The 21,560-nt window shown below is 41.9% G+C and overlaps 2 long non-coding RNA genes across 4 annotated transcripts in view; one reads left to right on the top strand and one right to left on the bottom strand.

The window, feature by feature from the left end:
* Positions 1 to 342: 342 nt before the first annotated feature.
* LOC123331423 lies at positions 343 to 2,953 on the bottom strand. Its single transcript, XR_006548062.2, has 3 exons — positions 2,694 to 2,953; positions 1,194 to 1,330; positions 343 to 494 (listed from the first exon to the last, which is right to left on the bottom strand). It is a non-coding gene; the product is annotated as an uncharacterized LOC123331423 (long non-coding RNA).
* Positions 1,263 to 21,560, top strand: part of LOC123331422 — a 42,805-nt gene continuing 22,507 nt past the window's right edge. The window contains exon 1 of one of the 3 annotated variants that reach the window (XR_006548059.2): positions 1,263 to 1,600. This is a non-coding gene — a long non-coding RNA (uncharacterized LOC123331422). Of the gene's footprint in view, positions 1,609 to 21,560 lie in introns of all 3 variants that reach the window. The other 2 variants (XR_006548061.2, XR_006548060.2) reach the window with 2 other exon arrangements.

The following is a 21,560-nucleotide window of genomic DNA, read 5'->3' as shown; positions in this document are numbered from 1 at the left end:
GGAAAGCCAGCAGACCGAGAAGATAGTGGACTCGTGTCCCAAAGAACCATCTTGCCTGAGTGAGAATTCAGGTTCCTTTATTACTAAAAGAGGAGAGTGCAAACTCAAACATTTCCTGGGTCCCATCAGCTTCAGGCGGGGAAGTATTCATTTTTTCCTCCCTGCAGTCATTCACCGGAGAAGGCAATGGCACCCCACTCCAGTACTTTTGCCTAGAAAATCCCATGGATGGAGGAGCCTGGTGGACTGCAGTCCATGGGGTCGCTAGAGTCGGACACGACTGAGCGACTTCACTTTCACTTTTCACTTTCATGCATTGGAGAAGGAAATGGCTACCCACTCCAGTGTTCTTGCCTGGAGAATCCCAGGGACGGGGGAGCCTGGTGGGCTGCTGTCTGTGGGGTCGCACAGAGTCGGACACGACTGAAGCAACTTAGCAGCAGCAGCAGCAGCAGTCATTCACAGGTTAGCCTGGTCAGGAGCTTTCTTGTGAGCTAAACAAGAGTATTTTAACTTAATGTTCATTACCTGGGAAGCAGGGTTCCCAGAGACAGGCCATTATGTATAATTTAAGCTTAAAGGCAACATCCCTTTAGTGATTAATTTCTATTAGAATACAAAGTTTTTTCCCTATTACAACACAAGCTCACCATATTTCTATTCTATTGATGAAATACTGAGATACTAAAATTTAATGAATGGTAGATCCAAAATGGACAAAAGAAAATTGTATTATTTATTAATATACTTTGGAGGACTAGGCATAGAAAGATTTCTATAAATGACAACTCATCAATATATCTTTTACTTGAAGGTACTCATTGAATCTGTGATTACCTGTCAGTTTCCTAAATAGATATTTTCTAAGGAAAGGACATGAAGAAAAAGGGACCAAAAAAATCTTAAAAGGGCTTCTATAAAATTTCAACATGCACTTCTAAAAGACTTTCCTTTGATTAAATAAAACAATCCTATATGATTCTAAAAACCTTATCTGTGGCACAGGTCTGAAATCTTTCTGTCTGGCAACAAAGGTCTCTGAAAGACTGATTACTTGAAGCAGAAATTCCCACTGGTCAGTAGAGTAGGTAGGCTTTCTGAAATGCTCCCCCTAAATGTCCCACCCTAATCCCAGCCCCTGTGAATATGAGGCGCGCTCTCCCCCATGATTGTGTTAATGTAGCACAGCTGACCTTAAGACAGTGGTTCTCCAGGTGGACCTCATCTAATCACACAGGCCCCGAAAAGCCGAGGGCTTTCTCTGAGCAGCAGGAGAAGTCGTAGAGATTCAAAGCGTGAGCAGGATGCGGCGCGCCATTGCTGGCCGTGACTGTAGAAGAGACCATGAGAAGGAATGTAAGCGTCCTTAAGGAGCTATGAGAGAGGTCACAGTGACTGCCAGCCAGGAAACAGTGACCTCAGGCCTACAACTTCGAAGAACTGAATTCTGCCAATAGCTTGAATTAGTTTAAAAGTGGGAACTCCTCAGAGCCTCCACACAAGGCTGACACCTGACCTCAGCCTTGCCAGGCCCTAAGAAGACAGCCCAGCCAACCAGGGAATGCAGCCAAGCCAGCCTGGACCTCTGCCCTACACAACTGTGAGTTTGTAAGTGGGTGTTGTCTTACACTTCTAAGTTTGTGATAATTTTTTACATTGCTATAGAAAACTGATAGAGTCAGGAAAAATGTGACCAGACTACTTAAGGTAGAAGGAAATTCAGTGTATCTGGTGCACCAGTTCCCTGGGCCAAGAAGGTCTCTAGATACAGGAAGCAGTGTGAAACCACAAGCTATTTTAAATTTTTAAAAGTCTACATCATCATACATTTATTATCAAATACTGCTGTACAGATTTACTTGATCTTGATAACCATCAACTTTCTCTGTTTCTAGCCCCACTAGAATATAAGTACCACTTGGGCAGGGGTGTTTTCTCTCTTTTTCACTGTTATCCCCAAGAATAGAAGCTGATACCGAATGGGCACTTAACAAGTGTTTTTCAAAAAAACAAAGACTTGGGCCAGGATTATATCAAGTTGGTATTATAACATCAGTTATTCACCTGTTGCCAATTACTTGTGTTTTGAACTCATTAGAGAGATAATAATGATAAACTTGTATGTAAATGAAGTTTGACAGATCATTCAAATCATAGGCTTCATGGACAGGGGAAAGCAATAAAAAGGACATTAATTATTAATCTGTTTCCAAGAAAACATGTTTGTCCACACCCCACCTCTAAACATATAGATGAGGGTAATTAGTTGGATTAAATAAGTCTGTAACTGTTAGCTAAATTGTGGTATTGGCTCTAAATGTTTATGCTAAGAAGTTTTTTAATCAACCAAAAATCTTTCCAAATTTAAAACTGATAAGTGCTACTGCTAAATCAGCTGTGTGAAGAGAAAGTGGGAACAGGCTGAAAAAACAGGCTTCAGATTCACAGTTATTGGAACACGAACTCAATTCCATTCAGTTTAATTAAACTTTACTGAACACCAACTATATGTACAATATTAATAGGTACTCTTTGGCTTATGAGGATGAACAAACCTACTATGATCCTGGAGGAATTCTGGTGTGGGAGGGGAGCAAAGGCTTGTACTCACAGAAATACAGCACGAGGGAGATGTGAGGGGAGTTATCAGGGGAGCACAGAGAGCCACGGAAGGAAATAGGTGGTGAGCTTACCTGAAGCTGGAAGGGGCAGCAGTGTTTCCTGGAGGAAGCATCATCTGGCATTATAGCAGTGATCACTGAGTGGACTTGCTCTGAAGTTTATTCACGTTCTACAGAAGACGTGTTTCACGAGAAACTTGCCCCTTGAATTCTTGCCCCATCTATGGTTTGATATCTAAACAGAAGCAAAACCAGCTGTAGAGCTGCTGTCCCTCAGAAATAACCAGGCAGGAAGTATTTGCTAGACTGAAGGTCGCCCTCCGTTTGTATTTTCGCAGCGCTTGACCCGTATGTGTGTGCTCTTTGCCCCTCCGTTTTCTCTTGAATGCAATGATGCTGAACGTGACACTGAGGTTAATGTGGAGGATCAAGCATTTTAAAACGTGAGAGATCCAGCTCGAATATTAAATAACTGCTTTATATCTGAGAGGAAGGAAGAACATCTCCAGTCACACCTGTAATTGGTAGTTTCTTCTCCTCCGGATCAGAGAGCTATAATCCCCAGTCTCTGCACTCTGGCACTTAGACTCTGTTTCCAGCGTTCTTTCTAAATTTGTGGAATGTTTCCTCAAACCTAAATACAGGATTGACTAAAAGGCATGGCAAAAAATACGACGAACATCTGGGAAATAATATACATTTTTTAAAAAGCTGCTTTTCTTATCCATCTCGGCACTGCATGGGTGGTGCACGGTTCTCTTGGTTACATTGCCCTCTAGTGGGATCATGAGGGTGTACGTGCGATAAACATTTCTGTTTAGTCTTATTCAATGTTTATTGAGCATCTGTTGTATACTTAGCATTGAGGTAGGTTCTGAGAAGACTGAGACATTTAAGACACAGTTTATACTCTTGCTTATTTCTTGGCCTGACAGTAGAGGTATTTAACCATAGCACAGTGTAAAAAGGAACTACCAGAGAAGTACGTACAAAGATCTGTGAGTACGCAGACGAGAAATGAGCTAATTCCCCTTAAGTACGTCCGGAAGGGCTTTTCAAACAAATTAACAGTTAAGCAACACCTTAAAAAATTCACAGGAGTTTCCCTGGTGTGTGTGTGTGTGTTTGTTGCTTCATGACTGACGGAGCAGCCTGAGTAAAGGAGGTTGCTGCTGCTGCTAAGTCGCTTCAGTCGTGTCCGACTCTGTGCGACCCCAGAGACGGCAGCCCACCAGGCTCCCCTGTCCCTGGGATTCTCCAGGCAAGAACACTGGAGTGGGTTGCCATTTCCGTCTCCAATGCATGAAAGTAAAAAGTGAAAGTGAAATCGCTCAGTCGTGTCTGACTCTTCGCGACCCCATGGACTGCAGCCTACCAGGCTCCTCCATCCATGGGATTTTCCAGGCAAGAGTACTGGAGTGGGTTAGTCCTTTATTAACTATTAAAATGCATAATGTGTTCAGGTGACAGTCAGGTGCCTTTCACGTGAGATTCAAACTTGCTTCATCCTGTTGTTATAATCCTGAATCCCTGCAAAACACTTCACAAACTTACTGCAGGTTGTATATTAGAAAGATTGGGACAAACTAATCAAATAGATATTTATATTAGAGTCAAGATTTTGCTCTAGCATGATTCTAACAATAAATTACATATGATACAAAATACAGTTTTATAGTATATAAATTTATAATATAAATTAGAAAATACACAATGATAATACAGATCACTGTTTTGACATACACTCTAGTTCCCTTCTTCCCTTCCTGGATATATAATACTGACTTTCTTTTACCATCCCTTTAAAAATTCCTATGTTCCTTAATTTGCTGGAAGAAAAAAATCAACAGTTTGAAAAATACAATTAACTGTCAGACTCCAATTCCAGTGTATTTACTGACTGACATTGTGGGAATATCTTTTTCCTTTTGCTGTGCAGAAGATGTAGCACCTTTCTGGCTTCTGGACTTCTAGTCAATAATTGTGCAGAGTCCTGGACCATCCCCAGCTCTGCCACCACTGAGATGCGTGCCTTAGGCAATTCTCCTGATGCCCATCCCACACCCCCTCCCCAGGTCTGTGGAAGTGTGGAGGGATGGAGGTGTGATTGTAATCTATGACCCAAGATTCTTTCCTCTGCAAAAGCAGCATCCTGTAGGGGGCAAACTTGGGTTCTGAAGGCAGACACATTGGGAAAAAATCTTGGCTCTACCACGTACTAGCTGTGTGATATTGCAAATATCTTGGTCTTTCTGAGCTTCAGTTTCCTCATCTGTAAAATGAAGGTATTAACATCTACCTCCAGGATTGCTGGAGGAATTAATTAGAATACATGAAAAGTTTACTTGGCCAACAGAAAGTGACCAGTAAAGATTCAGTCCTTTCCCAACACCCTTCATTCATTGTAACAAACATATGCTGCCCCAAACTTCTACTTAAACCTGAGCACAGTGCAATAACTTACGTTTTTCCATTTTGCCAGAACTACCTAACATCCAGAAAGCGCCTTACCATTTGACACTCAATCTCATAAGCCTTATCTCATTGAATCCCTGGCCAACCCTGTGAGGAAGTTCATCTTAACATCTCTCACCCACGGTTGACTGAGAATCTGCCCTGTGCCAAATGAAATGCTGGGAGTAAAACACTTAATCCCTGCCCTCCAGAAGCCTCTTCAGCCAGATAGGGTGAGGCTGATAAGAAAACCAGTTTGAAAGGTGCTGTAATGCAGGTGGAAGGTTTTAAAGGAGCACAGAAGAAGGGCACTTAATTTAAGTTGGTTCTTGGAGTAAGAGGGGCAGGTAAAGCGAATTGGAAAGAATAGAGTTTCTCTTGTGAATAATGAAAGGAAATATGCATGGGGGGGTGAGGGGTTGAGAAAGAACGAGGGTGGTAGAGAAGGGTGCTGGAGCGGGACTTTTCCAGAAAGAGGGAACACAAATTATTGAGGTTAGATGATGAAGTCCACATTTGTAATCAAATAAATCTTCTAGGCTGTCAAATTTGGTCATATTTATGTATGTGGTCGATGTGGTGCTGTGAGATGAACAGGCTTTGTAGCCCAGGTAACTGAAGTTTCTTAGACAAACCATTACCACTCTCCAAAATAACTTAGCCATGTTCCAGTTAAAAATGAAAGAAAATTAAGTCACCAATTTCTCTAACCCTAATCAGAGTAATGATATTTGTCCATGGAGTCATGGTGCCAATACTGTTTTATATATATAGATAGTCCTGTGATGTATCAATATTTTTCCTTAAACATGTGCATTTTCTAGATGACAAAAACTACCTTAAAAAGTAGCAAAAGATGCTTCGCTAACAATAGGGCTCATTTATTCACTCTGCATTTGCCCATCCTATCCATGCAACCCAGCTCTTCAGTGGATGTGGACATCATAGATTCACTTCTTCCTTTGCTGATTCTCAAAGGGAGTGCTTGGGCTTCCCAGGTGGCTCAGTGGTAAAGAATCAGCCTGCCAATGCAGGAGACATGGGTTCAATCCCTGGGTCAGGAAGATCCCCTGGAGATGGAAATGGCAACCCACTCCAGTATTCTTGCCTGGAAAATCCTGAGCCTGGTGAGCTACAGTCCATGGGGTTTCAAAAGAGTCAGACACGACTGACCTTGCAAAAATCACAATGCCAGAAGTGAGGTAAGTGAGCACCCCAGCAGTGTGATAAACATGCTTCCAAGCCACGGTGGTGATGGAGTGCTGTGAGATAACAGAGCAGATTTTTTCGCCTCCCTAACTTGGGCAAAGATGCAGTCTCTTCTTCTCTAACCTTGATTCCTGGCAGAAACAACCAAACATTTGCATTTTAGAGTCCTTTTTTGGGGTGAACGTTTGGTGTGTAGAACTTTTTCTCCAAGGATAATTTTAGCACCAAATTATTTCAAATCCTGGCAAGTTTCAAAATATGAGTGGGCAACTTAGGAAAAATCTATTCTCAAGAAATAACAATGGTGTCAATACAATCCAAGACACTTGGAAAGGGGTTTATACACACACATACACACACGTACATACTCCTTCACTTCCCAGAAATTGAAATTGATTTAACACATTGAGATTAAGTTACTTGGGTATTTCTCTTAAATGCCAAAGAATAAATTTATTTCGGCATTAAAGACAAACATTTCTAACCCACAGAAAAGAGGGCAGAGAGTTTGGGCTTAACAAGAATTTTAGGAGAATTGCTGTTACAAAGGCAACCCTCATTCCCAATATACCACTTCCCTCTCTCTCCTGGGTCTTTCCTTCGAGGAACACCAAAATCAATGAGTCAATTAAGGTATAGATCCAGGGTATATGCCAATCATCCTGTGTGGTTCCAGAACATAATTTGCAAGGGCAAAAATGAAATACCCTCAAAGAATGAGTTTGCACATATAATTACTCCTATTTGCTTGCATTCCACATTTCTTTTAATTTCTCCTCCTACCTCCCAAGTTTTGAGAAAGAAATAAAAGTTATATTTTTCTATGTACAATATCCTCCCAGGTGGGTGGTCATTGCAAGGTAAATAGCAGGTAAATAGCAAACATGAAGTGACTGCTCCACTTCTGTGTATTTCATGGAGTCCAAAACTACATAAGAGCTCAACTTAGCATTTCTGTGCCGAGGGAAATTAACCTACTGACATATACAAGTTTTACTTGGGGGATTTTCTCTTTCTAAAAGACAGGAGAAGGCAGATTATCTTTGAAAATTTGAGAATTCATAACTCTCTTCTGTGGCCTCAATTCTTGACATAGATGTAATAATAAGAATTACCCATAATCCCAAGTAGAGATGATCATTGCTAACACACTCATATCCCATGGATGTCATTTACTTATGTCTAACACAATGTATGTGGGTGGGTGGGTGTGTGTCTGTGTAAATTACAAGCTGAGTTATGTCAGGAGGGCCACAGTGAGGTGGTCACCAGGCCAGGGCTGCAAGTTTGCAAGGGACTACATTTCTGGGCACTTAGCTGAGGTGGAGCACCAGTAATGTTCAACACTTCACAGCCTCTACAGCTTTGTATTATGGCTATAGTATAAACACACACACACACACACACACACGAACAAGAAAGGAAAGCCTCTTCCTCCAAGTCTCCCCAGTGTACCATGCTGATAAAGCTTAACACTGTCCTTTGGGCAAAGGATCCATCTGTATTATCAGAAAGCAGGTAACAAAGAGTGTATTTGTAATTGAGAGGCAATAAATTGATAATGGGCTTCCCTGTTGGCTCAGTTGGTAAAAAAATCCACCTGCAGTGCAGGAGACCCAGGTTCAATCCCTGGGTTGAGAAGATCTTCCTGAGAAGGAAATGACAACCTACTCCAGTATTCTTGCCTGGAAAATTCCATGGACAGAGGAGCCTGGCAGGCTACAGAACATGGGTTTGCAAAAGTTGGACAAGATTTAGTGATTAAATCACCACCACCAAATTGATAACTGACACCTGCCCCCAAGCAAAGGGAAGCATTTTTGCAAGCTCTTCTCAGAGTGCCCACTCATGGCAGGTGAGCTGGCCATCTGTTTATCAAGATTTCAGGTCACATGCTTTGAACTCCTTCCATTTTTCTTCCCTCTGCCTGAATTTTGTTTTTATTTTTCCTCTTCTTGCATTGCCTGCCATGGTTCTGCTGAGTAGATGGTGGATAGGATCTTGCCCTCTGGCCATAGCTGATTGTAGTCTGACTCAAAGCTACACCTTTCAATGGCCAGGACTGGCCATCCTGGGTCTCCCTTTGAAAAATTAAAAGGCACAAAGATTTCAACTCATATCTCTATACAGACTTAAACCACAAACTGCATGCTGGCGAAGCAGAAAGTGGAAGGAGGGGGTCAGGCGGTGAGCAGAGAACTGAGACCCTAAAGTAAGCAAGAGGCAGGGAATGTCTTCCAAATAACTTTCCAGTTCCTATGAGGCTGTACCTCCAAACTCAGGTTCTGGGAAATTTCCTTGAATCCCATCAATAACCCCCGAGTTTTGACCTGTGTTGGTTTTAATGGGTGTCTGTTTCATACTAATATTTGGCCTCTTTCTAGGCTCAGGTTTCTCATCCTTGAGGAGCTTCCCTCATAGCTCAGTTGGTAAAGAATCCGCCTGCAATGCAGGAGACCCCAGTTCGATTCCTGGGTCAGGAACATCCGCTGGAGAAGGGATAGGCTACCCACTCCAGTATTCTTGGGTTTCCCTGGTGGCTCAGTTGGTCAAGAATCCACCTGCAATGAGGGAGACCTGGGTTCTATCCCTGGGTTGGGAAGATCCCCTGAAGAAGGGAAAGGCTGGCCTGGAGAATTCCATGGACTGTCTAGTCCATGCGGTCGCAGAGTCGGACAGGACTGAGAGAGTTTCACTTTCTCATCCTTGGTGCTATGGACCCTTAGGGTGAGAGAATTCTCTCGCATTTGAGGGAGAGTGGGTTGGCTGTGCTTGGCATTGCAGGATGCTGAGCAGTGAGCTTGAACACTACCCACTAGATGCCAATAGTTCCCCCGTCACAACAGTCAAGAAAGCCTCCAGCCAGCGTCAAGTGTGCCCTGAGGGGCAGAATCACCCCCAGATGAGAATCTCTGTTCTATACCAGTCTAATGCTTAAGCTCTCAATGCTGGTCCCCTTGTCACCTCCAAGACAGACCACATCAGTGTCTTCTTTTGACCTAGAGACTTGCTCAAAGCCCCTCTCCATCCTTGACCCAACTTTTTCAGAAAGCACTCTTCTTTTCTCTCTTTCCCTTCAAGTCTGATCTAGACTTGCTGCTCTTGGCTTACAGTCCCTATCTTCAACTAGTCTGATATCCTGGGTAAGAATCTCCAAGACTTAAACTATTCTTCAGAAAATCACTAATGACCTAACTCTATATTCAATCCAATATACTCACGAGGACTCACCTTTTTCCTGCAACTTGTGTCCATTCCTTTCTATTCACCTTTACTCTTAAATTAGTTTGAGCAGGAGATGGCAAAGAAGCAAATTCTTTGACACTTACACTTAGCAAGTTTATAACTTCCTTGCTATAGCAAAATGTACCCACAAAACAATAAGAAAAGCACAGAAGGAAAATATAATTCTCAATTGAATACTATTGAAGATCAAACAAGAAAAAGTAGAGAATAAATGAATCAACAATATTAAACCATCATGATATGCCCTGCCCCATTTCTGATGTTATGGGGAATAGAGAAAAAACTATTTCCTTTCAAGAAGTTTACATTCTAATTAAAAATTCAGTGCATATATATGCATGTGTGTGTGCTAAGTTGTGTCCAGCTCTTTGCAACCCCGTGAACTGTAGCCCACCAGGCTTCTTTGTCCATGGGATTCTCCAGGCAAGAATGTTGAAGTGGGTTGCCATTTCCTCCTCCAGGGGATCTGTCCAACCCAGGGATCGAACCCATGTCTCCTGTGATGCCTGCATTGGCTGGTGAATGCTTTTTACCACTGAGCCACCTGGGAAGCCCCATGCATATATATAATTGAAAAAGATGGCATATAATAGATCTCATTTTGCAGTGCATAGATAACAAATACTGCACCGAGTTGACAGAGCACCAACATCAGAATACTTCATATGTTTATACCATTTCTACCATTCTTAGAGCACAGGCACGTCACGATGACCATTGTAGAGTATATATTATGCCAGTGTCTGTATAGAGAATTTGACATTCTTTGCTTTGTTCCACATAAGATGGGTATTCAAAAGGACTTCTCCTGAGGCCTGCAAATCTCGGCACAATGGATGATAATTTACATTTAAAAAATTGTGTAAGTTGATTTACATTATTGTCTTAGTTTCGGGTGTACAGCATAGTGGTTCAGTACTTTTGCGGATTATACTCCATTATACAAGGTACGTAGGGTTGGTCAAAAAATTGGTTGGAGTTTCCCCATAAGACGTTACAGAAAACCCGAATGAATTTTTTGGCCAACCCAATATAAATTATCTATATTATTATAAGATAATGAGTATAATTCCATATGCTATAAAGTAAATCCTTGATGCTTATCTATTTTATATATAGTAGTCTGTATCTGTTAATCCTGTCTCCCTAATTTGTCCCCCCTCCCGCCCTCTCCCCTTTGTTAACCACAAGTTTATTTTTGAATATGTTTCTGTTTTGAATATACATTCCTGTCATTTTTTAGATTCCACATATAAGTGATGTCATATAGTATTTTGTCTTTCTCTGACTTCTTTCACTAAAACTGCTATATTCTCTGGGTCCATTTATGTTGCTGCAAATGGCAGTATTTCATTCTTTTTTATTAGTCCCACATTTTAAACTGGAGTTGTTAGACACATCCCTGCACGACTAGCTGAGAGGCTGCCACACTGGTTTTTCATCCCTCACAGCCATTACCCATCCATGGTCTTTGTAAAGAGAAGGCTGGAAGAGAGAGAAGGCTGAAAGTGTCATAACAGAAGAAGAGTTATTGACTTGTTGACCTAGAGCTAAGTTCTGTGCTCCACCCCCTCCTAAGCTCCATGAGATGGGAGCCAAGAATGATTGGGGTGCTGCAACAAGAGGAGACGGGGTCTCCTGTCCCAGCTGGCTGCTAACTGAGCTGCATTTTGCTTGGAGAGTCTGAAGGTGGGGGCCAGGTTGCCGTCACCCGCAAGGGCAGGGGTACAAGAGAAAACATGGAGGTGGCAGTGTGTGTGCTGGGTACAGGTAGGGCAGAGAAACACAAGGTTTTTCAGGGCCAGCTAGATACTGGGGAAGAAAAGTGGGCTCCTTCCATCCTAATGGAACCCTTGAAATGAAAAGGCCTTCTTGTCAAGGAGAGATATCCACATAAAAAATGAAGGGGTATGTGATGCTGAAGCCAGTGGCAGGTAATGTATCCCCTGCCATAGAGGCCTGTGAATTTCAGGGGTCCTTGAGGAATCTTCAAAGAATCCACACATTGGCACCCCACACAAGAGCCAGGCTTTAGTCTTCTGTTGTGACAGAGGGCACAAATGTCTTAAGAGAGAGCCAGGTAAGTGAAAGACTTTGCCACTTTCCTTCTGTTTCTCTTTCCTCCTGTCCTGACTCTAGAAGACCTAGAAGCAGGCAAAAGAGGAGGGGAAGAGAAATAGGGAGTGAAAAGGTTCCTGAGCCATGAGTCAAGCTGAGTTGGTGGGAAGAGGTGGGTGGGGGAGAAGCTTTTAGATCTGTATTTGGATTGTTGTTGTTTAGTCACTCAGTTGTCTCCAACTCGGCAACTCCTTAGACTGTAGCCCGCCAGCTTCCTCTGTCCATGGGATTTCCCAGGCAAGAATACTGGAGTGGGTTGCCATTTCCTTTTCCAGGGGATCTTTCTGACCCAGGGGTCGAACCTGTGTCTTCTGCATTGCAGGCAGATTCTTTACCACTGTGCCACCAGGGAAGTATATTTGAATTGGATGGGATTTTTTAATATTTGAAAGTGAGACTTGTCCTTGTAAGTTAATTTGAACCTGTTGTTTAACAGCCAGGAATGGAGAGGTGATATAACATGGTGGAGGGTAGGAGCTGGAGAAAATAAAACCATTTCCTGTTTGTCCCTCATCAAATTCGGGTTAACAAACTGGTTGAAAGCACAAAAACCCTGTAAAGTATGATTATTATCTATTAACACTGCAGTTCAGAAAGTATCAGTTCCCTGCCTAAGGTCACATGGCTGGGAAGTGGTCTCAAAGCTGGAAAGCTGGGACCTGTGACACCATGCCCAGTGCTTTCTCACTGCATCCCAGCTGCCCACTTGAAACAGCGAGGTTTGAGGTTTACATTTTAAAAAGAGGTAGAATTTTGCAAAGAGTACAAGTGAGGGCATGGCAGGCAGGTATGAGGGTGAAGTCTTGGGACACTGGACCAAGCTGGGGCCAGCATGCAGAGAGGAGGGTATGCTGGGAAGGGAGGGTGTCCGGTGGAGCTAGGTTGTTGAGACCTCGGAAGGGGCGCCTGGATCTAATTGTCCTCATAGGTTCTGAGCCAGCAAGTGAGGTGAAGAAAGCCAGGAAGAAGTGCTCTGGTGGGGCTGAGAGAAGACAACACAGAAATCAGACCCTCTCAGGGGCCAGGATATGAGATAATGAGGATGAGAACAATTAGAACAGTAACGGTAGCAACCGAAATTGGCAGGACATGATGACCAATTTGATAGAGGGAATAAAGGAGAGGCTTAAATAACAGGTTAGTAAAGAAAAGAAGCTGCTCAGGGCCTGTCCCTAATCTATTGAGGTAAATAGCTCAAAGGGCAACCTGTAAATCACTGCAGCTATTAAGAGCCCAGGACTGCCAGTGAAGGCAGATTGGTCTAAGCTAGTTTAGCCTTCCTTCTGCTCTTTCCCTTGACTGGCAATGCGGTGTGAATGCTAATGCATGTGGTTCAGAGGATTCGCAATGCTACATCACCCAGGAAAGCCAGCTGGCTGCCAAGACACAGCACAGGGTGACACTCACTGGAGTGAATTGAGCGTCTGGCTTTAACCTTGTGGGCGGCTGTTTTCCCCCTCCCCCTTCCCCTGTGGTCTGGCGTGCAGCCAGCTCCTCTGGGTCGGGCATGCGCTAAGCAGGATGACAGAAAGGGGTCTTTTGTCAACCGGATTCCGCCACCAGCAGACACTGGAAACTCGGTAGCCCCATCCTGCCAGGTGGGAAAAAAAACAGAAAAGCAGATAGATTTGAATGATCGACAATGGAGACCCAAAGCCACGAGGGGAAGAGAGATCAGAGAGGAGGAGGAGAGGAATTTGAAAGACAAGAGGTGGTGGGGAGTCAAAAGCACTCCTAACGGGAGGGACTCCCCACGGCCCTGGGAGAGGGTGAGGTCGTGGGTGGCCCTGGGAAATGAGAACAAAGGCCGGGTGGGGGCGGAGCTCTGAGCAGGGTAGATGCTGTTGGGATTAGAGCAGATGGTTGGAGCAGGAAGTTACTGTTCTGAACATTCTTCTGGACCTGTTGGTGCGAGAGGAGAGTGATCAGCTAACAGTAAGCCTCTGTTTCTGTAATGCCAAGAACAGTTTTCATCAGGGCCGCAAGTGGAGAAGCTCTGCTTTCAGGAGTGACCCATAGTGAGCAAAGTCATAGAAATAAAAATAAAAGAGAATGCCAATATATTGGTTTATGATGAGAAAGACAGCTGTGATGGGGCAGAGTCCTCACATCAGTAGATCTGTAGGTTGGCTCCCTGCAGGCAAGTGACAAGGGGAGTAGAAATGTGGGCTGAAGGTTGTAGATGTGCCCACAGTCAGAACAAGGGTGGTTTGCTACATCATTCACAGCAGGGATGCAGCCAACACAGAATGACTATACACCTGGCAGTGCTTAGATGACCCCAGCAACTTTAGGTGCTTTAAATCCCCCCTTTTTATCTTCTAGGTCACAGTTTCTCAAAGTCAGGTCTCAGAATACCTGCATCTAAATTCACTGGGGAACTTAAATATTCAAATGCCCAGATGTCATCCCAGATTTTCCACAATCAAAATCTAAAGGGAGAGGTCCTATAATCTGCATTTTAAACAAGTTCTCCACAGGATTTACGAAGTCTACATGGGGTTTTAGGCTGACCATTCACTTTCTTTTCAGTCTTTCTTCTAGTTAAGTACATTTGGTTGATTAGATTTGCCCAGCTAAACTTACCATCTGTGACATCTAGGAAGCCAATAGCTCATCCTCCCCTCTGGGTTCTGCTCCAGTGAAATATAAGAAGTGCAATCCATGCAAATACAAGAAGTCAAATGGCCATCTAAATGTTGGTTTTATTTAGTTAGCATTCTCTGGTCAGGCTTAGATTGACGTATAGTCTGAGGCCTCCCAGCTGCCTATTAGAACTTAGATTTGGGGGCATTTCCAGGCCTGAGGCTGGAGAACCCTGACAAGGAGGGCTTCCTGCTTGGAGAGCGGGGGTGGGGTCAGATACAGCTGGGTGAGTCCAGAGATAAGAGGCTGAAGCGTGCTGAACAATGTCCACTCTACCTGGTGAACATTCCCAAGAGGATGACTTGCTGACAGAAGAGTTTCCCTCTGGAATCACATTGAAATGCTGCTGCTCTGGGCTTCTCTAAGTTGAAATCCACCTGACTTTACAAAGTGAACACATGGCTTAACATAGTCTTGCAAAGAAACCACAGATTACCAGGAGCTTTTTGCAAAATGGACCAGGATACAGACAGCTCACAGCAAATGTTTTCTAACCATATGAATAGATGATCAGTCTTACTCACAGTGATAAACACAAATTAAAGCTAGCATTCTTTCAAGGTACCACTTCCCACCTATCAGATTTGCAAAAATTCAAGTTTGACTCAATACTCTTCTTGGTGAGACTGTGGAGATACCAGCACTCATGTACTGTTAGGGAATGGTGTAGGGTGATGCAAAATGGTACCACTATGAAGAGGATTTGGTTCTATTTAGCAAAATCACATAAGCCCTAAAACTCTTGTGAAACCAGACAACATGGAAGCTATCAAGGACTGCTGGAGACATACCAAATGGTTATAAGGATCAACTTGAATTGCCTCCCACTGGTCAAAGATGGGACAAATTGAGCATTAACAAGAATAAGTGCAATTTAATTGAAACATCAAATATGTTTAAATGCATGAGATCATAATGATACAAAAAATTGGGAGTTACTTTTGGAGAATGATAGGGAGAAATCATTATTTTGAGAACTGATAAATAAAGGGAAAGCATTAAACATTTGGGATGAGTCCCTGGAGGAGGGCATGGCAACCCATTCCAGTATTCATGCCTGGAGAATTCCATGGACAGAAGAGGCTGGCAGGCTATGGTCCATAGGGTTGTAAAGAGTTGGCTACAACTGAAGCTACTTAGCATGCATTAAACATTTATCTCCTTTTTTCCTACACAATTTCTACCCCATGGGGAAAAAAGAGTTGAAGTTAAAAAAGTATTAACTTTATAGAAATACCCAGTTTACTACATAGAGAAGACATGAGAGAATTAGAATGTAACCATGAAGAAAAGATTGCCCTTATACATGTATTCCAGCTAATATTAATAAATGAAGAAAGAATGATAGAATTAGACTAATACCATATCCCTAAGGAATTAATGAAATCATTCATGCAATGATTATCCAGGGCTATTGGCATCACAAAATGTGCCTCCCGTTAGAATTATACACTATCCATGAAGCAGTTTCTGCAAGACAATTGAACTTGAATTTGTTCAGATCTCTACATGTAATTCCCAATTTATGGCAAATGTAGGGAACTGAGGAATGTGTTGAATGATACCTGGCCCCTAAGCAAAATCTAGGGGCTTCCCTGGTGTCTCAGATGGTAAAGAATCCCCCTGCAATGCAGGAGACCTGGGTGTGATCCCTGGATTGGGAAGATCCCTTCAAGGAGGGCATGGCAACCCACTCCAATATTCTTGCCTGGAGAATCCCCATGGACAGAGGAGCCTGGCAGGCTAAAGTCCATGGGGTCACAAACAGTTGGACATGACTGAGCGACTAAGCGTAAGGAAAATCCAGGTGTGGGAAACACTATAGGACAAACATATGTTTCTTTAACATGTAAATTGCAGAGAGAGAGTGATTAAGAGGAGGGAAAAAAAAGATGGAGCAGGGAACCTGTAAATTAAGAGACTTTAAAGACATATAGCCATTTACAATATATGAACAGTATCTGGATGCTGACTCAAATAAATAAATGCACATAAAAAAAAAAACAAAGTTTGAAATAATCAGGAAAGTTTTAAGCTGGATGTATATATTATGACGTTACTGTTACTTTTTAAGGTGAGATAATGGAACTGTGGGGTTTTGTTTTTAGAGATGATGTTGTTGTTCAGTCACCCAGTTGTGTCTGACTCTTTGTGATCCCATGGACAGCAGCATGCCAGGCCTCCCTGTCCCTCACCACCTCCCAAAGTTTTCCGAATTCATGTCCATTGCATCAGTGATGACATCCAGCCATCTCATCCTCTGATGCCCTCTTCTCCTTCTGCCCTCAATCTTTCCCAGCATCAGGAACTTTTTTCCAGTGTATCAGCTATTCACATTGGGTGACCAAAATACTGGAGCTTCAGTTTCAGCATCAGTCCTTCCAATGAGTATTCAGGGTTGATCTCCTTTAAGAAGGAGTGGCTGGATCTGCTTGCAGTCCAAGGGACTCTCAGGAGTCTTCTCCAGCAGCACAGTTCAGGGGCATCAATTCTTTGGTGCTCTGCTTTTACTGTCAGCTCTCACACTCTATGTGACCACTGGGAAGACCATAGCCTTGACTATGTGGACCTTTGCTGGCAGAGTGATGTCTGTCCTTTCCAACACACTGTCTAGGTTTGTCATCTCTTTTTAGTGATGCACAACTGAAATGATTATAGATGAAATGATATGATACTTGGGATTCATTTCAGAACCCAGGGCCTGGAAGGGTGCTTGGAGAAGTGGGTGGGAACAGAGATGAGATGGCTTTGAGTTGACTGCTGAAGTTGAGTGAAGGGCAGGTCAAGGTTCATTATGCTATCCTCCCTTTGTTTTATGATTGCATTTTTCTATAATAAAACAAAATTTTTTTTTACAAATAAGACAAATTGAAAATAATACTAATAAGGCAAATACCAACCACAAAAAATGGCAGAGCTGACACATTCCTCCTACTGTGAGCCACTTGTCAGCTAACCAGTGAGATAAAAACAATGATAATCTAACTAGCACTAACACAAAGTTAGGGAAGATCTTCCAAGTGACCAAAACTATTTGAAATATGTTTAATGATGAACCCTGATTTAATTGCATATTGTATCTTAAGACATTAGCCACTGCTCAAAGATCAGAACCTCTGTTTCCTATATTTTGCCTAGTTTAAAAATCACTCGACTGAAAAAAAAGACAAAATATATGAAAGAGTGGTTTTCAGCCATTGGACAGTAAGCAGTGCAGAGCAGTGATCCCTAAACGAAGGCAAGCAGGTATAAAGTGAGCCCTACAGTCACCCCAGCTTACTGCTCAGAGAGAGTTTCCAGGCCAGAGCACAGGGAAGGAAATCCCAAACAGAGCCTGACAGACATGCTGTGTTCAGAAAATGGAGCTGAGAATGCAGGGAAGCCAAGTGGTTGGAATGCAAAGGGCAAAGCGCTGACAGGCAGGAGCGTCTCAGAGACAGAGCTCTGGAGATGACGGAAGGCTCTATTTGCATTTGAGCTGTAAACTGATTGGCACACATGGGTGAAGAAACGCCCTGAGGCCACCAGAAAGGAGTAAAGGAAAGAATTCTTGCAAATCCCCAGGATTTGAAATAATTCGCCTTCCCCATGGCCAGAGCAGAGAAATCTCTTACTATATAGGGACATCTGAGTGCCAGGTAGAAAGCTCAGAAGGGTGTTTCAGTAATGGAACCCCAATAGCCCTAGACTATGGTTTCTCAATCTTGGCACTGGCACTATTGACATTTGGAGCTAAATAATCCTTTGTGGGGGGTTGTCCTGTGCATTATAGAATGTCTAGCAGGATTCCTAGTTTCTACTTGTTAGATGCCAGTCGTACTCCCACTCCTGTAGTTGTGATAACTGGAAGTGTTTCCATACATTACCAAATGTTCCCTTCTCATAGGGTCAAAATTGTCCCTGGCAGATTAGTTGCTGAGACTAAAGACTGTTAGTGGCTCTTAAAATCAAGCTGCAAAAGGGGTAAACCATTTCTAAGGCACTCCACTGCATTCCAGAGCAAAGTTTAGGAGTATTGAAAAGAACATAAACAACCCAGCATGCCAAAATACAAAATTCACTATATCTAGCATCCAACCAAAAAAATTCAGACGTACAAAGAAACAGGAAACATAATCCAGTATGAGGAGGAAAATCAATCAATAACAGATTCAGAAATAATACAGATGATGGATTAAGACAGAAGGATGTTAAAATAGCTACAATGACTATATTCCATATATGGAACATGTTAAGTATGTTCCATATGTTAAGTATGTACAGAGAAACATGAGCAGTTTTAGGAGAGATGTAGGTGATAGAAAAAAGACCCGTATTGAAATTTCAAGATGAAAAAGACAGTGTCGGAAATGAAAAACACAGTGAATGGGATAAACAGTAGATTAGATACTTGAGAAGAAAAAAATAGTGAGAACAGCATGGAAATTATTCCATTACAACACTAAAGAGCATGAGAACCTTGAAACAGCTTCAAGTGGCTTAATACAGGTGGAGTTTCAAAAGGAGGGGAAAGACTGGAAACAAAATTTCTTGAAGAAATAATGGCTGAAACTATTCCACATTTGATGAAAACTGTATATCTACAGATTCAAGAATCTCAACGACAAGCTGATGAAAGATGAAGATACACCAAGGCATATCTTAATCAAATTGATTAAAATAAGTGATAAAGAGAAAATCTTTAAAAAGAATAAAAACACAAATGATATATAGAACAGAGATAAGAATGATTTATTGTTGGAAACAATGCAAGTAAAAAAGAGACAGCAGAGTTACATCTTTGTAGTACCAAAAGAAAAAAGAATTGGCTAACTTAGATTTCTATACCCAGCAAACATCTTTCAGAAATGAAAGCAACATAAAGCTTTTTTAAAGGCATATGAAAGTTAAAAAAAAATTCAACATCAGCAGGCCAGAACTATAAGAAATGTCAAAGGACATACTTAAGGATGAAGGAAAAAATACCAGATAGAAATCTGAATCTATGTGCAGAAATGAAAGCACCTGAAATGATAAATATATGGGCTAATACAAAGACTTTTTTCCCTTCTTATTTTGAAACTTCTTTTAAAAGGGCCTGGATATTGTTTTAGTAAGAGAGGGATGTTTTTTTCTGAAATCTGTAAATAACATGATTTTATTTCACTCTTTAAACATTTGTTTTCATATTTTATTATATATCACAAAGTAATGCAGTGTTCATGCATAGTATTTATCAGCCAAAAATATTATATTACTAATATTATATATTATTTATAGAAGTTGCATGTTCATTTTTTTTTCAAATAAGAGTAAATAACACCTTGGAGATGACTGCTGTGATTTATAAAGATGAACTGGAGTGTTTTGAATAGTGATATAATATTATTATTTGATTTGACTTTTAGAAAAATCACTAGAGTTAATAATATGGTCAATTACTTGAATTCATGGGGAACCTGGAATGAGATTAAACTGCTGAAGGTAAACTCTCAAAATTTGAGGTCACAGGACCTTAAGCTAGTTTTATAATATGTGATTTTGGTGGCTAAAAAAATAAAAAGATATGTTTCTCATTCTGAATAGTTGTCTTGGCCTGTTTCTAAACAAATAAAACAACAACAATAGCAAGTCATTGAAGTACTATGCATTTTTAGTGCTTTAAAAATAAAGTAACACAAGACTTACATTTTATAGATTTGGAAACTGAGACCTATTGAGATAAAGTTAATTGCTAAAATCCCACACCTAGTCATTAGATTCTATCTGATGGACATCCACCATTTTTACTGGAATGTGAGGGTAACAACACACATGAATTTCAAGTCTAGGATCACTCTGTTACAACATCCTCAGGACTCCTTGTCTGTGGTGCAGGATTGTATTGACTAGGTGGCAACCCAGATAGCAACATCACCTGGTCCTGTGATTTCTCCATTTTTGATTACCCATTTAAGGCAAGTAACACTCATCACTCTTTGTTATCAGAGAATAAAGATACTGCCTTAAAAGTTACCTGGCTGTGACTGAGAGTTAAGTAAACATGATATTCAGGGATACTGATAACGAACAGAAGAAAAAAAGTGTAAATACATGTAGGAAAGTTTACTACATTAGCATTCCTCCCCCAGTAAATTAAACAGCTCAGCATTCCAGTGTACTTCTTGGAAGCCACATAGAAGCTTCCAGTTTCTCCATTTTGCACAATTAAAGTTGTTTACCTTGAACTAACCTGCTTACCACAGAGGGAATCACTCAGGTTGATGCTACCTCATAAACCTCTCATGAATCTCCAGCTTCCTCAACCATCTTCACCACTGCGTCCCTGGTCCAGGGCTTGCCAAGGCTCTCTTGGACTCTTACTATATCCTTCTAATTTGACTTCCTGCTTTTTCACTCTCAACTTATTTCAAATTCATTTCAGACACTCCAGTATGAGTAGCCTTTTGAATTCTGAGAAAATATGAATCTGGTCATGTTGCTCCCCTGCTTGAAATGCTTAATTGGAGTTTCTGGATTATTCATTGCTGTTTTGAAAATTACAAAAAAAAAAGTGATTAAAATAATAGCACCATTAATTTATCAGTTAATATTCACAATGAAGCTCTGAGTCAGTAGCACTGGGCTACTCCATCTACCTCATGAGAGAGAGAGAGAGAGAGAGAGAGAGAGAGAGAGAGACAGACAGACAGACAGACCCCAAGAGCTCCTTCCTAGCATTGCCAGACTCATGGCCACTGCCCCTTCTGCCTACCTCAGAGCTACTGTTTCTGATAGTGTCAGATGGCTGGGACACTAATTTGGAGATGTGAATTTGGTTGTAGCAAGGGACAGCTGAGTCTGAAACTGTTTCTGAATAGAAAGGTTTCAGAGAATTCTGGAATAAACTCCACTCCTTATGGAAAGATAATCAAGTGAAAAGATCAAAAGACATATCCTAAGGACTGCAGTTTATACAAAAAAAGTCACAGCATCCAGAAAAGTATCTGCTGCTGCTGCTAAGTTGCTTCAGTCGTGTCCGACTCTGTGTGACCCCATAGATGGCAGCCCACCAGGCCCCCCTGTCTCTGGGATTCTCAAGGCAAGAACACTGGAGTGGGTTGCCATTTCCTTCTCCAATGAATGAAAGTGAAAAGTGAAAGTGAAATCGCTCAGTCGTGTCTGACTCTTAGCGACCCCATGGACTGTAGCCTACCAGGCTCCTCTGTCCATGGGATTTTCCAGGAGAGAGTACTGGAGTGGGTTGCCATTGCGTTCTCCGAGAAAACTATCTAGGAGGTAGCTTTT

The sequence above is a fragment of the Bubalus bubalis genome, chromosome 23 (genome assembly GCF_019923935.1).
Source record: "Bubalus bubalis isolate 160015118507 breed Murrah chromosome 23, NDDB_SH_1, whole genome shotgun sequence".
NCBI classification, from domain to species: domain Eukaryota; kingdom Metazoa; phylum Chordata; class Mammalia; order Artiodactyla; family Bovidae; genus Bubalus; species Bubalus bubalis.
The sequence above is the reverse complement of the archived record's forward strand: the minus strand, read 5'-3'. Positions and strand labels throughout refer to the sequence as shown.